Raw genomic sequence first — 16,120 nt, 5'->3', positions numbered from 1 at the left:
GCTTGGATGCCATTGGAAAAAAAAATTCAACCATGGCCTCTACAACTGTCAGAGCAGCGAATTCCCTAGCCATCTTGGGTCGCTACGACCGCCAAATGTGGCCCGACATGGCTGCTTTCATAAACCTCATCCCAGAGCCCTCTAGAGCGGACGCTCTGAAGATTCTTCAGGAGGGAGAAAGAGCATCTTCGGTGAATATCGATTGCTCTGTGGATATTGCCTCAACTGGTTTTCGCCAGCTAGCTGGGGCAGCTGTTCTAAGGAGGCAGGGTTGGCTTCGCTCTACTTCTTTTCGCCAGGAAGTCCAGGCGAAAATCCTTGACATGCCCTTTCATGGGGAGTCGCTGTTTGGCCAGCACGTGGATGAGGCGCTCCAAACAATAAAAAAAGGACACAGAAACAGCTCGTTCCCTAGGCATGCTGCAGTTTAAAAGACAGCATTTTCGGGGTGCTCGCGGACGCAGCACCAACTCCTCCTTTCGTGGCGGATCAACACAATACCGCCCATACAATCAAGAAAATCAGCGTTTTGCCTCCCAGATTCCACAGTCTTATCGACAACAGACTAACAAGTCCTACAGGGGAAAGTCTAACTATCGGGGAACCTCTTACAAGAAACAATGACTTTCTTTGCTTACACCCCCCTCCTCTCAAGGACCCCCTATCAGAGTTTGAGGACGAATCTCGAAATTCTTTTCAAATTGATCGCTAATAACTTCAGACCGTTGGGTATTGGACATTGTTTCAAAAGGCCATGCTCTGGAATTCGTCAAATTCCCTCTGAACTCCCCTCCAACCGGTCCTCCTCCCGCTCATCTCAAGGAGCTTTTCCAACAAATCAAACTAATGCTCAAAAAAGGGGCCATCGAAGTGGGGGCTGGGTTTCTATTCCCGTTTTTTTCTCCTGCTAAAGAAGTCTGGAGAGTGGCGCCCTATCCTCGACCTGATGGCCCTGAACAAGTTTCTAAAGGATCAGACTTTCCGCATGCTTACACTGAGGGAAATTGTTCAGCTCCTCTCTCAAGACTACTTCATGTCGACAATCGATCTTCAGGATGCCTATTTCCATGTGTAGGCCAGACAGACTTTCAATTCAGAGTCCTGCCCTTTGGGCTCCGCTCCGACCCCCGGGTCTTACGAAGGTCCTCGCCCCGGTGGTGGCCTATCTACGATTGTGAGGCATTCAAATCTTCCCATATTTGGACGATTGTCTAATCAAGTCTCAGTCTTACCATCAGGCATCGTTAGACACTCAGTTTTGTCGGACTCTGTTCCAATCTCTAGGACTGTCAGTCAAAACACACAAATCTCAGTTCACGCCAGCTCTTCACAGAACTTTCCTAGGGGCTACTCTCAATACCTCCATGGCCATGGCTTTTGTTTCCGACGACCGGCAGAAGCGGATCCTGCAGCTTGCAGCTCACATCAGATCAAAACGGTCCGTTTCAGTCCGCATCTTGAAGTCCTTTCTGGGGATGGCGTCATCCTGCATTTCTTTGATCCCACATTGCAGACTGAAGGGTCGTCCAATTCAGGAAGAACTGGACAAGCTGTGGCGTCAGGTGTCTGGTTCATACAGTGACCGGATCTTCGTCACCGCTCGCATGGAACAAGCTCTGCGCTGGTGGACGCAACATCGCAGCCGGCACTTCCTTTTTGGCAAAGGCTCCAGAGCTCGTCCTTACCACAGATGCCTCCCTGGAAGGGTGGGGCAGTCACCTTCAAGGATTGTCCATCAAAGGCAAGTGGAATCTGTCCCAACGTTCTTGGCACATCAACAGGCTAAAACTGATGGCGATCTTCCTTGCACTCAAATCCTTCCAACTCGTGCTTCAAGGAGAATCAGTGCTCATTCAAACTGACAACACCACGAGCATGCACTATCTAAACAAGCAGGGCGGTACCAAATCTCCGCTGCTTTCCCAGCTAGCTCAGAAGATCTGGGATTGGGCCATAGTCCATCAGATCACGCTAACAGCAGTCCACCTACCAGGCATTTCCAACATTCTGGCGGATTCTCTCAGCAGGTCCGCGTCATCGAGACAACCATGCCACATTCTCCCGATTGCTCCCCGGTGGCCTCGGCAGGCATGGTTCTCAGAGTTACTGCTCCTCTCACAATGCGAGCCCATCCTTCTTCGCCCCCGGCCGGACCTTCTCACGATAAACAACGGTCGGATCTGCCATCCGAACCCCAGTTCGCTCAAATTGTCGGCCTGGAACCTGAGCACCTTGAATTTGCTCACTTAAATTTTTCGCCTGCCTGCAGAGAGGTTCTTGCCAGGTTGCGGGCACCTTCCACGGTGAAGACCTACAAACTAAAGTGGAAACGCTTCTGCCATTGGTGTTCGTCTGCTAACATCCACCCAGTGCACGCCTCTCCGGTACAACTTCTGCCTTTCTTTTTGCAGTTGGCACAGTCAGGACTTTCTCATTCCACTCAAAGTCTTTTTGGCAGCAATTTCTCGTTTTCGCCAGGACGGCTCTTCCTCACTCTATTCGTTTAGGGTGATTCAACAGTTCTTTAAGGGATTGTTCCTTATGTTTCCCCCCATTCGGCGTCCCCCGCCCACATGGCGTCTTAACATCGTATTGGCGCAACTTATGAAGGCGCACTTTGAGCCAATCCACTCAGCAGATTTTAAATTTTTGAGCTGGAAGGTTGCCCTCCTGCTTGCTCTGACTTCCTCAAGTCGAGTGAGTGACATTCACGCCTTCACAATCCAGCCTCCTTTCCTCCAATTTAAATCGGACTGTGTTATCCTTCGAACTAACCCAGCTTTCATGCCGAAGGTGACGTCCGACTTTCATCTTAATGAGCCTGTGATTTTAAAAACCTTTTTTCCTCATCCGCAATCTCCAGTGGAACAGAGTCTGCATTCTTTGGACTTGAAGAGATGCCTCAAATTTTATATTAGCAGTACGGCACCCTTTCGCCAATCTGACCAACTGTTCGTTGCCTATGGACGAACCTGCAAGGGACATTCTGTTACCAAGCCAACAATTGCACGTTGGATTTCTTCAGCGATATCATTCTGCCATCAGAAGGCTGGCAAGCCTCTTCCTTCCGGGATGAGGGCGCATTCTACAAGGGCGATGTCCTCCTCTACTGCCTTATTCGCTGGTGTGCCGATTCATCAAATTTGCCGGGCAGCTACGTGGTCCAGCAGGCACACTTTCACGAGGCACTACTGCCTGGAGGCGATCAACGAAGCCGATACAGCAGTGGGCCAAGCAGTTCTTCGTAATCTTTTCAAATAAGGTGAGCCTCTGTTACTTCCCTCCTCCTTGGGTTGTTATCAGTTTTGTGGTTCTGTGATGCTATGTCATTGTATTTCATGCAACTTTGATACTGCCTCTTCAGGCTGCAGAGTACTGCTCACTATTCTATTCAAGCATGTGAATCTATTAAAGACACCCCAATACTGGAGAAGAACAAATGTTACTTACCTGTAAACCGTGGTTCTCCAGTATTGGTGTCTTTCATAGATTCACATGCGACCCACCCTTCCTCCCCTCAGAGGCTCTCTTCTCATAGACTCTTTTGTCACTCTTGTGCTACGAAAATCTGAGGGCCTGAGCTTCTGAGGAGAATGTTCTAGAGGGTGTTTGCGCCTGATTGGCTGGAGTTTGGACTATAAAAACGACATGGATGTCAGTAAAGTGATTTCTTTTTCAATGCATTCCTATGTGTCAATGTTATCCTATGGTACTTTTGACTTTGTATGTTATTTTAAAATATATAATGTTTATTTAGATATATATGAGGCTTATTGCTTTTTTTATGTACCATGGGACTCCCACTTCGACTGGGAATATTCAAGCATGTGAATCTATGAAAGACACCAATACTGGAGAACCACAGTTTACAGGTAAGTAACATTTGTTCTTCACATGTGCCAAGGATTGGAGGGCTCCCTCTTTCCAACCTGCTGTATGCAGATGACCTTGTACTGATTAGCCGAACTCCCATTGGTCTTTAACACCTACTAGATACAACCAGTAGATATTCAGCAACCGATGGTCTAACCATCAAGTATGATAAAACGAGAGTAATGCGATTATGTCCAAAAAAGACATCCTCTAAATCATCGCTGGCAATTGAGTGATAGAACAATAGAAGTAGTTGACGAATACAAGTACTTGGAAGTCATAGTAGACAACAAAGGAACATTTAAACAAAAAGAAACCACCAAGAGAAGAGGCAAGGCAATTGCGACAGCTTTTAAATCCATTAAACACAAAACTGCCGGCCCAAGCCTTATCCCACTGCTACAAGTCTGGCAAGCAAAGCTCATTCCAGCTATAACTTACAGGAGCGAGTGCCTGAGGGGATGCGATCTGACCATTTTATACAGAACCATCTCAAGAGCAGCTAGGATGATTTTTAATCTACCCAAGTAGGCCTTGCCAGCCCAAATAAGGCAGGAATTCGGCCTGCAGATCCAAGAAATCGCCTGCAAAGTAGCGTCTGTCAAGTGCTGGCATAAGATTAAAAAGGCCGATGGAGGAACACTGAACTCCCATCTAGAGAATGAAATCCACTTAAAGAAGGAATCCCCAGCTATGAGCTACCTGCTGACCGTTTGAGCCTTGACGAACTCAGGGTGGCCCAGCGACCCATCAATGTTTCAAACAATTAGTAAGCAAGTCTGTGAAAAGACTATTCCTAGTAGAAAACAAGGTGGCACTCGCAGAAAGGTCTCACGGATGGTTCATTGTGCACAGCGAAGTTAAGTCCTCAGCAACCTTATCTAGGCGTAGGATTCAACAGGAGAAAGAAAGAAAAATACCTGTGTCGCTTTGTACGGTTTATGGAAGGAGCAGGGAGAAAAGTTCTCGCATCAAGTGACCAGCAATCTTTATCAGTACGATCAAAAGGCTCCTATAGTCCCAGCTTCCAGTGAACATTACTTATCCACTTTTACCTCCCTCTAGAAAATAGATGCCGGAGTACAACACCCATGAATGTATATTGAATTTATACAGCGCTAAACTTAGCCCAAGGGCATCAAGGCGCTATTACGGAACTAAAGGGCAGACAAGCTGGCATACTTGTACTGAAATCTGTGAAAAACGCCAGGTATTCAAGGTTTTGCGGAAGAGCGAATGTGACACCTGACCCGAAAGCTCTTCCGGGAGGGAGTTCCACAGCTTGGCAGCAACAGTCGAGAAGGCTCTACCCCCCCACCCCCCCATCCCATTTAACCTTGTTAAACCTTGGCACTATTAACAGATTCTTGTCTACAGACCGGAGCTGTCTAGGTGGAACATAGCAATGAAGTATTGCCATGATACCCACAAGGCCTGCGCCATAGAAGGCATTATGAGTTAGGCAGTGTTTTGAAGAGGATCCTACGGTCCAGAGGGAGCCAGTGTAGCGTCCCGAGAGAGGCTGAAACAGAGTGAAATTTCGAAAGGCTCATCACCAATCTGGCCGCAGCATTCTGCACCAGCTGCAAACGTCGCACCAGACCTTGATTAATGCCCAAATACAGGGCATTACAATAATCCAATCTGGACATTATCAGGGCAATAACAGCCTGTGTACGTGAGTCAAATGAAAGAAAATTAGAGATTTTTCTGAGGATTCTAATAATCCCAAAACAGGTGGACACTGTCCTATTGACCTGCCTGTTCAAGGAAAGTGAGTTGTCCACTATAATCTCAAGTTTTTCCCATGGGATACCGGGCAGGGACAGGCGCCAAGCGTGTCTGGCCACCAATCGCTGGGCCATATGTCCAATTTGCTGCCGAAGATCAAGACCTCGGTCTTCTTCCCATTTAATTTCAAGAAATTGTCCGTCATCCAAGAGGAGACTACCTGCATACAATTCCTGAAGTTAAGGGCAGAGTCTTTAATATTATGAGTGATGAACACCATTATTTGGGTGTCGTCCACATAGGACAACACCTCCAACCCAAAAGATCTCACCACCGTAGCAAGCGGGGCAACATAAATATTAAAAAGTGTTGGGCTCAGGGAGGAGCCCTGAGGAACACCACAAGACATGGAATTAGAGGCAGAGTAGAATTGGCCAAATTTCACAGTCTGTACCCGGTCACTAAGAAAGGAGGCAAGAAGCCCCAGAGCAGAACCCTCGATCCCTATCTCTCTGAGATGCTCAATCAGCCTCAGAGGAGATAGGGTATCAAAAGCTGCTGTGAGGTCAAGTAGAACTAGCAGCGTGGTGTGACCGGAGTCCACTTGAGTATGGATGTTGTTAAATACGGTAGTTAAGGCAGTTTCCTTACTGTGATGGCTTCTAAAACCATGTTGTGAGCTATCAAGAAGTTGGTGCTCCTTCAAGTAGGCGCTAAGGTGGGAATTTAGACAGGTTTCCAAGATCTTAGCTGGAACAGGAAGCAATGAAATCGGGCGATTAGTTTTTCAATTCTGAGGGGTCCAAAGAAGGTTTCTTTAAAAGTGGGTTTACCACTGCTGTCTTCCACAGGGTAGGATACTGTCCCTCTGAGATAGCTATGTTTAATTCCACAGTAAGGTGAGGAACAATGACTTCTCGACCAATTTTAAGCACCTTAAGGGGGCAGGAATGAAGAACCAGATATAATTCCTTCTAGAAGCCGATCAGTAACATCAGGCGATAAGCAAGGAAAAGTAAGTAGCCTGGGGAGTCCTCCATAAAACCCTCTTCGTTAAGAAGGGAGATAGACTGAGCAGGTAACCCCGCGTTGGAGGCTTCAAGGAGGGAGTAAATGTCCATGATTTTGGTACGAAAAAAGTTGGATATTTTATCACAGAACTCCCGAGAATACTCTGAAGGATCTGTGACTGGGGAGGAAGTAAGGGAGTTAATGATATTAAAAAGATCTCTAGAGGATTATATCGACTCTGTGACCTTTGAGTAATACAACCCCTTTTCTTCCATGATGGCCGCTTTATATTTCTTCAGACACTGTGCAATTCCCTACCCAATGGCGCTAGATCTATATGCCACAACCTTTCCTGTCTGCGGCACGCCTGTCTCATCTTTCTGAGTCTCTCAGAAAACCAAGGAGCAGAGGATTTTCTTCTAGCAGAATAATGCTTGCTCACTGGCGCCAGGGTATCCATTGCTACTGACAGTTGTTGCAATGGTTCGGCAGCTGCCAGATTAGCATCCTGGTGCCCGGAGAGCTAAACGTTTTGCAAGAGGTTGGTGAGTGCCTCCTTACTTATGAGACTAAGGTTTCTCCTTTCCTCACAATTTCTGTTTTTAGAACTACAACTCCGTGAGGTCGAACTACGTAAGTCAAAAGGGATAGGAAAATGATGAGACCAGGCGAGGGGAATGGGTTCTCTCACCAAGATTCGAGAGTCATTACAAAAAATACCGCGCCAAATGGGTGGGACTCCTAATCAACTGTGTGAAGCCACAGCCGCTCAAGGTATCCAGAAGAATTGGAGTATCTTTACATAGTGTGTTATCTAAATGAAAATTAAAATCCCCCAGGAGAGTGAGATTGGATCTTTCTTGGTAGGGTTGTAGGAGGCTGCTAAAATGCTGGCTGAAAGCAGCCCTGGAGCCCGGTTGCCGATAGCATTGGACACCAGAAAAACTTTCCGTGGGATGCAAATTAATTGAAAAGTAGAGAGCTTGGTAAAGATCCGGAGGTGCGGTCAAGGGCTGAGTACGGCAGACCAAAGTCTCTCTATGGAGAATGCCCAACCCCCCACCTCGCCGGCCTAGCCTATCCAGGCTGTAACCAGTCAGGATTGCATCCACGAGGTCAGGACCTGAACAGTCCGTGGCCCATGTCTCAGTGATGAAGCCCCAGTCAGGCTTTCTTAATGAGACAAAGTCTCAGTATCACTTAACTGCTGCTGTTTTTAAGCCAACGAACATTTGCACACTCACCTGTATAACATCACAGCTGCTGTTTTTAACCCAACCGAATATTGTCTTGTCCCCTTTCAGAGACCCAATATTGACTTTTTCTAGTCTCCATGATCCTTACCCCCCCCCCCCCCCCCTTTTTTTTTACTTGTTTTTATTGGCAGGTCCATAATCATACAGTTTGATATACACAATATTGAAAGGCGCTTATTTGGAAAGTGGTACAGTTATGTCTTAAGGATATAGCAAAGGAATAACATAATTGTTGCATAGACTACAGTGCTCACACAAAAGGTCGTCATGGGGAACAATCATATTTGCATTGTCAGTTCGGGTACATTGGGGAAAAACGTGCACCAGGAAGGCAGTTTAAGTAATAGTGGATGTTTCGCTAGGTTCTGGTATGTTTTGTTCTGACACCCTCAGCCAGGTGACAAAGGGACCCCAAATGTCCCTAGGTCCCGACGCAATGGGCATTATTTCCCAAAAGGCAGTAAGTTGTTCTTGACAAAATGTGACATCAATGATCCAGTTGTTAAGCAGGGGAGGGTATGATCTACCCCACCTCATGGCGGTTCTGCGTTTTGCTAATAGTAACAGCATAGCTGTAGTCTGCGGACCCCCACCAGGGCGTCCTTGACGTACCCCAATAATCCCGCTAGTGCCCTAGGCTCTATGTGTATCATGAGTATTTCCCTTATTTTTTTTAAAGATCTCTTTCCAATATGCTACAATCTGGGGGCAGTCCCAGCCTAGGTGCAGAAAAATGCCTGGTCTGTGTGACATCTCCAGCACTCAGCGTTGGGCCTGATGCCCATATGAAACAATTGTAAAGGTTTTCTGTAATATTGATTTATGAATTTAAAATGGATTAACCTGAGTTTATAGTTTGGGGACAGCTGCTCAAGTTGCGCACAGCAAAATTGCCATTCCTCTTCTGTAATCTGTGGATGCAACTCAGCGTTTCCACTGCTCTCTAGGTTTTGGATATCTTCCAGCTGCGCTCCCAGGGAAAAAGCCTTGGATGCCATTGCACCCCGAACAGAATGAGCCCCAAAACAGGAGTTATCTATACCCGCCTCCTGCATCACCCAGCGGACCCATCTTGCAGTCGTAGGGGAGGAGACCGCCCCACGTGGTTTGGTGAGAGCTATAAACAGTTGTCTGACGCCCTGTGGGCGTATGTCAATCGTTGCCACTTTGTAGGCCTTGAGCACTCTGACCACACATAATTTGGGGATATCAGAAAAGGCAGGGTAGGGCACCAAACTGGAATTGCATTTAGTTCTTCTAGACATATGAAATGTAACTCCCTCCGGGGTAAAAACTCGGCCTGTAAGATCCAGGGCCGTCACATCAGAAACTTTGCGACAGGATATCAAACATAAAAGCATTGCTAACTTAGCTGACATTTGTTTCCCAGACAAATACTTATTGGAAGGCCCTCAAAGGAACATCCCAGAGCACAGAAATACCGAGGTTCCGGGGGCACCGATAACCTGATACCTCTCAAAAGTTTACAAACCAGAGGATGCTCGCCTATCGGACGGCCATCCACCGGAAAGTGACCTGCTGAAATCGCTGACCGAAAAGTATTAATCGACCTATGCCAGGCCTTCTTTTGCCAAAGAGACTAAGAAATTAAGGACGTAGATAACAGCTGCCCCCATTGGATCCACTTGTTGAGTACACCAACTCCCCCAATTCGACCACGCGGAACGGTATCTTTTGTTGGTGCTCTCTGCCCAAGATTTTGCAAGTAACGAGGCAGCGTCCGCCGAAAGGCCTGGCACTATCCAGCGTTGCCGGTAACCCGCCAGGCCATCAATTGGAGCCCGTCTGCAACAAGGAGGTAATGGGGATTCCCGTGAGGATCTTTGAGGAGACCTTGACCGGGGGATAGATGGATTGGAAAATCCCAGGAAAGTTCCATCAGAACTGGAAACCAGGACTATGACCTCCAGATCAGGGTGATCACCACCAGATCCGCCTGCTGTCTCCTCACCTGGGAGGTTAACCTCATTATCATTGCAAATGGGGGAAACGCATACCCCTGTTCCCCACTCCAATCCTGGAGGAATGCATCCACCGCTAATGCTTCCGGATCCGGATGCCAACTGTAGTACCGTTCCAGTCGGGCATCCAGTCTGGAGGCAAAGAGATCTACCGAGAAGGGACCACAGCGAGTTTGGATATCCTGGAACACAGTGGGGTGTAGCTTCCACAGGCTTGTATCCTTCCAGTGTCTGGAACACCAATCTGCCACTTGGTTCGACGAACCAGTAAGATGTTCCGCCGACAGGGATTGGCCAGACAATATTCCCAGAGGTCCAGAGCCAGATTCGATAAGGCGGTGGACCTTGTTCCTCCCAAATGGTTGATGTAGCAGATTGCTGCCACATTGTCCATTTTGAGTAAGACGCAGCTCTGGACCCTGTTTTTAGTCCAGCATTTCACAGCGAACGAGCCTGCCTTCAACTCCAGACAATTGATGTGGAGACCCTGGTCGGAAGAGGACCATTTTCGGCGGCGTGGATACGTTCTGGGGGGGATAGAAGTTCCCGAATTTCTCCGGGTCCTGCCACTGTCCTCTACGGGGTTCAGCCGACTTGTAGGAGGCTCTGTTGTAGGGACGGCCGATCGAGCGCCCCTGCCACAACCGGCTGCGCCAAAAACACACGGGGTGAAGATGCGCTTTATGGATGTTTGGGCCTTATCTAATGAGTTAAAAGTATTTACAAACTTGCCCAGCTCCTTCACAAAGGGGTCCCCAAAGAGATTGGCCTCTGCAACTGGGCCAGCCTCTAAGGTGGCCTGTTCCCCCAACTTAGGGTCTATTTTTATCAGCGAAGACCTGCGACGCTCCGTAGAGACTGCCGCATTGGTGTTTTCTAGAAAAATTATCGCCCTCTGACCCAGCTAGAGAGTGTGTCTGTGGAGATGAGGGTACCCAAGGCCTTGGCGTCTTCGCCCATGTCTAGATACTTAGTTAGGGGGCCTGCCGTGTCCAAGAGTTTATCTTGGCATGCTCTCCACGAGCGGTCGATACCCTTCTTGGGGTCACAGATACATTTTGATAAGGTCACCGCTTTGGGGTCCACCTCTGGTGTGACGGCAACTTTCCCATCAAGGGCCGGTCGTGGGCACTCCGCTCTCAAACAGCTTCTGACTTCCTTGTCTAGCGGTTTACGCAATCTGGCGGCCTGTAGGCTGCCACCTAAGGAGCTGGCACCCACTCCGCTGACCTAGGATGTAGGAGATAGTCGGGATTGAGCATGTCACTATCTGTCTCGGGGATTGCAGTCTGATCTCCTGCGCTGGGCGCCATGGTCTACCTGAATCTCCGTCGCTATCGGAGGTCTAGGGGGACTCATACGGATCACCCTTAGGCGAGTCATCCGGGAAACCAGATGGTCCCGCCAGAGGCTCCACCAGTTTAGTGAGCGTTGTGAGGGGCTGGGCATCCATAAATGCGTTTAAGCGCAAAAAAGCGTCCGTATCCATGCCGATATAGTCAGGGTGTTTACGCTTCGGCTCTACCACGCTAGTGGATGGCTGCCCTGGAGGTAGGGGATTCGTAGACCCCGAGAGATCTTCCCCCGCAAGGAGGGGTTGCTGGCATTGTGCCTGAAGCTTGTCTATTTTCCTCTCCAGGGGCGCAACCACTTGAGAAACTGCCTTAAGGATGGAGAAGTCCATTACTTGGCAGAAGTGGTCATCAATAGGCAGGTAAGTAATTTCCTCCTCCTCCTCCTCTTCATAATAATCATCAAAGTCTGCCATAGTCTGTTGTCAAGACGTTATGTGCAGATAAAAAGGGGAATCATTTTAGGTGAAACAAAATATGGTACACAAAGTGTAAACATATAAAGTAAAATAGATAGGGCTTAGCCCTGGGACTTCTGCTTCCTTCTGGTATTGAGGGAAAAATAGCCTGCCTGGGCTGGTCCCTTCACAAGCTGGTTATGTCTTACCCGGTGCACGGGTGTTCAAGCTCCAGGCAGGGGCTCTCAGTTTGAATTGCCCAAGCATTAAAACGCTAATCTGAAAAAAATGCGAATCTTCCCTCGCGTGTATGAATAGGCACGCAGCTGAGTCTCTCTCTGCGATAGCCTGAGCGGAAAAGGAGACTCGCTGGCTCTGTGGGGGAAAAACGCGCGAAAGACAATGGGCGCCCGGTCCCCTAGCGGCGGGAGGGCCGCAGAAAGCCTGAGAAGGACCTGCGGCCGCGAAGGAGCGAGAGACACTCCCGGGGCCGTAAGGAAAGAGAATATCAATCGGTAACATGCGCTGCAGTCAGTCGCAACAGTTTACACTCACGCGTGGCAGTAACATGCAAGTTAAGGCTAAAAACCACAATAAACATCAAATTCCAAGGAGAATCAAAAAGCACTTATCTTGATGCTGCTGGAGCAGTGAAGAAAGAGGAGGATAGAGCGTCCTTGGGGGAAGTTGTTGGATGCCCTCGCTCCGGATTGGCTATCTCTGTTGAACTCTTTTTGTTTTCATTTTCCCTATGCATCATGGGAAATGTAGTTTTAATGTTTAATGTGGACTTTGAAAAGCTGCTGGAGTGCAATAAATGAAGTAAGTTGAAGCCTCCGGTCCTGCCATACAATCACCGATTATTGCACTAACTATTTCTATATAATGAATAAAAGTTTTAGGATATGCTCGTTTGATTTTTAATCATAAATCTTGCTGGTACTTACTGCTCTTTAAAATGTAAATTGTAAAGATTTTTATTAACCAAACAATAAATTACTTACTTACTAGTGTAAGAACCTGGTAATATTATGTCATCTTGGTTAATCCTGAATGTTTTTTTACAATTTTAACAGACTCTGAGAGTCCCAGGATCGGATACAGAAACTTTTTCCCAATAGACACCATCTTCCAGCTGAAAAGTTGTCATATTCACATTCGACCTAGAAAAACGCTGCACCATGCGAGATGTACTGAATAGTAAGGTTACCGTTCAGCACGGATCGACTCCAGCGTGTCCAAATTCGAAAGGTAGTGTCCAAGCACCATTTGAAAACCAAAGACTACCAGTGCAATTCATGAATTCAATATTATCACAAACCAGCTTACCCACACATATCTCCAATGTGGTTGTGTGTACTCTTTAGTGGTTTACGCATTCTGTTTCAAAGCAGTTTTTTTATTGTTCCAGCAGAATTGTTTAGCGTTGATTGATTTCTGTTTGTAGTATTTTTAGTGCAAGGTTCTGAACTTGGTGCTAATGCAATTAGAAATTGATGATGCTTACCTGGCTTCACATCAACATTCACTTTGTTTTTTACCTTCTGCTTTATACAGAGAAGAAGACTGCTTACAGATGTTGATCGGTTCTTACACTGTCATCTGGAGATGCTGTGCCGCTGGTTGGAGCTGTCCCATTGCGAGGTAGCTGTGCAGGATTGGTAGAGATGGTCATATGGTAGGCTACAATTTGTCAATGGAATCAAGCATCTTTTTGTTCTAATCACCTTGGGACAGTAGCACCAGGGGTATGGAATTTAATAAAATATCTATTTGTCCATAAGACATGATGCTTCCTGAATCTACTTGTAAAAGATTCCACTTGTCCCTTTGGTGCTATGGAGTGAGGTGACAAATTTTGGCAGAATTCTCATATAAAATCTCTGATGATAGCCTTTCTGATTATGCCAGAGTTCATATAAAGCAGGGTTTGAAACCAGGGCTCGAAAAATCCACTCGCATTTGTGAGCCAGATTTAATCAGGATGAGCTATTTTTAGGTCCTACTCGCCCTTTCTGGCCAGTAGGAAGTCAAATTGACTTTTGACCTCTCCCTCTGAAAGCAGAGGAAATGTGACAAGATAGCAAGATTTAAAGGTATCTTTATTGCTTACAAAGTGAATGAGCAATACAAATGCCTTTAAATCTTGTTAACTTGTCCACATTTGCTGGCTTTCAGAGACAGAGGTCAAGTGCATTACAGTTAGGTAGAGTAAATGTTTCAAGTTAACAGACCTGCAGGTGTAGTGAAATTTGTATGATTTTTCGAGCCCTGGTTTAGATACTAGTATTTACTTGATTTTGCAGCTTTTCTGCAAATCCAAACTCCTGGGCTAGAAGTAACAAGAAGAGGTAGCTCAAGGGTTGGAATGCCCTTTGGAGTCTGTGCAAACCTACAAATTTGCTTTGGGTTTTCTCCAGCTCTTCTCTAATCTCTTACTACACAGGGAAAAGATTGGAAATATACTCCTGACAAGGGTAGAAGTAAAACTTCTTTAAAGGTAGAAAAGGGGGTTTTAGGGAAAGTGAGCTTGCAAATGCTCAGCAGATTTTCACACGAGGAAATAAATACATGCATATTTTCTCGTGGTAAAATGCAGGTTACAAACATTTTGTAACAATGAGGTGTACAGGTCTACTTCTGTAAATTCATGTTAGTAGTAAATCTGCACTAAAGCAAGGACTTATACCATGGGTTTACTTTTGTTGCATTCTTTAGGAATTGGGCCCCTACTTAGGTCTGGCTTTAAGCAAGACCATTTGTTTTTATTAAAATTATATCTATGCATCTCTCTGTCCATCTATCTAATATTTAACTTTCTTGACGGTGAGTGACACCATTCTGCTCTTTCACAAGCAGCATATCGGCACACAAAATAGTTTATTTCAGTGCCAGGGACTATTATGGTAATGTGTGCTACTTTGAGAACAAAAAATACTTTTGCTTTTAGAAAATGTTTGTTATATTGGTGAGGGCCCATTATCTGCCACAACAATAAAGTTTTACAAAACTTATGTCAAAACAAGATACACATTGATAAAACCAAAAGGTGGAAAACCAGTGTCAGACTTATTGGCTTTCCCAATCGTGTTTAATTTCATGTTGCCATAATCTTGCCCCAAAAAATGGTTTTGCACTTATATTCTATTGTTTATATTTTTTTAAATACTAGCTTGTATCATAGTCGTTTTAGTTAATGATACTACAAAGAAATAATCCCAAAAATGTCACATTCATTTAGCAAAGCCTTCATTTCTAGTTGCATATTTTTTAAAATAATTAAATCCAGGATTTGTAAAGCATGGCAAATCCCTCGTGAGGGTCTCAAGGCGTTGAATTGTAGGAACGGGGAGATTAAGGGATTTGCTCATAATCACTGGATGTTGATGTCGACACCTTGATTCAAACCTTGTTACAACCGGCTCTGAAGTAGGTTGATCAGGCCATTAAGTCACATCCTCTTTTTGTAAAAATTTTATTTTGAAAGAAAAAACTTGTCAGTCTTGCTTTCATGTTTTTGCAAGTATGTGCATCCAGTCAGAGAGCATTGTGGGAGCATTATAAGTTGCCTCATATTGGTAAACTTTGCAAACGTTGATATTTCTACACTGGAACCACTCTGTATTGAACTTCGAGCTTCTAACATTTCCTTAGAGGGCTCAGTTTAACAGTAAAGACTTTGCATTAAAGAACCATAAATATAAATTTGAGCAGCATAAACACATGGAAACAAATCTTACCTTAAATGCAGACCATGCTCCGTCACAGATTCATACTGTGTTACTGTAAACTGTCAGTTAAAAGGTTTGTGCTGCAGGGGCGGTTGGCCTACTTGCCCCAAGGGCAAAGTAAACATGAAAACTTTTTGTCCCTTAACAATATGTCCTGGTCATCAAGCTATAGGAATTCCATACATCTGTAGAACTACAGTTCTTGTACCCATGTGTTGATGAATGTACCGGTTATTTTGATAGACCATATGCTTGTTTTTCCATAATTGTTTCGTAGACTTAGTCGCCAGCTTTGGAGCTAACCTGCTAATGCACTTAAGTTTGGCAAGTAAGAGACCTTGCTACATCCAAACCTTCAAATGTTTCTTGTAAGTTCTGCAGAGGAAATCAAGATGGTTCAGAGAGATCTGTGAGAGCAAGAAGATCTGAAATTACCATTTTGGTTCCAAATCACATTTCAGAAGGTGTTCGCTAAAGTAATAACTTGCTGCATGCTATATAGGGAATACAAGTAAGTGCTGTTGCTGAAGGCTCTGAAAGTCTTACGTGTACCATTGGCCCTTTCAACCACTAATTTTCCTTAAAGAGCCAGGTTTGATCACTAAATTGGAGCCGAGATCCCACTTCACAAGCGACATTAACATCTTTAAGGTGAATGCCGGACCCTATGCTGTGTGAAAGTTCCAACTCTTCCATGGCAACCAGACATCAAACCTCTTTAGCAACTGAATGAGCTCTTGCATTACGTTTATGTTGTATGTGCATAAATTGTATGTAGCCATCTAC

General features: G+C 45.7%; 1 long non-coding RNA gene across 1 annotated transcript in view; it reads left to right on the top strand.

Moving 5' to 3' along the window:
- Nucleotides 1–16,120, top strand: part of LOC146772504 (uncharacterized) — a 59,466-nt gene that overhangs the window by 12,591 nt on the left and 30,755 nt on the right. Inside the window, exons 2-3 of the long non-coding RNA XR_014972345.1 lie at nt 12,680–12,854; nt 13,161–13,281. This is a non-coding gene — a long non-coding RNA (uncharacterized LOC146772504). The remainder of the gene's footprint in view (nt 1–12,679; nt 12,855–13,160; nt 13,282–16,120) is intronic.

The sequence above is a fragment of the Triturus cristatus genome, chromosome 12 (genome assembly GCF_964204655.1).
Source record: "Triturus cristatus chromosome 12, aTriCri1.1, whole genome shotgun sequence".
NCBI classification, from domain to species: domain Eukaryota; kingdom Metazoa; phylum Chordata; class Amphibia; order Caudata; family Salamandridae; genus Triturus; species Triturus cristatus.
Note: the sequence above shows the minus strand (reverse complement) of the source record. Positions and strands in the feature narration are given on the sequence as shown.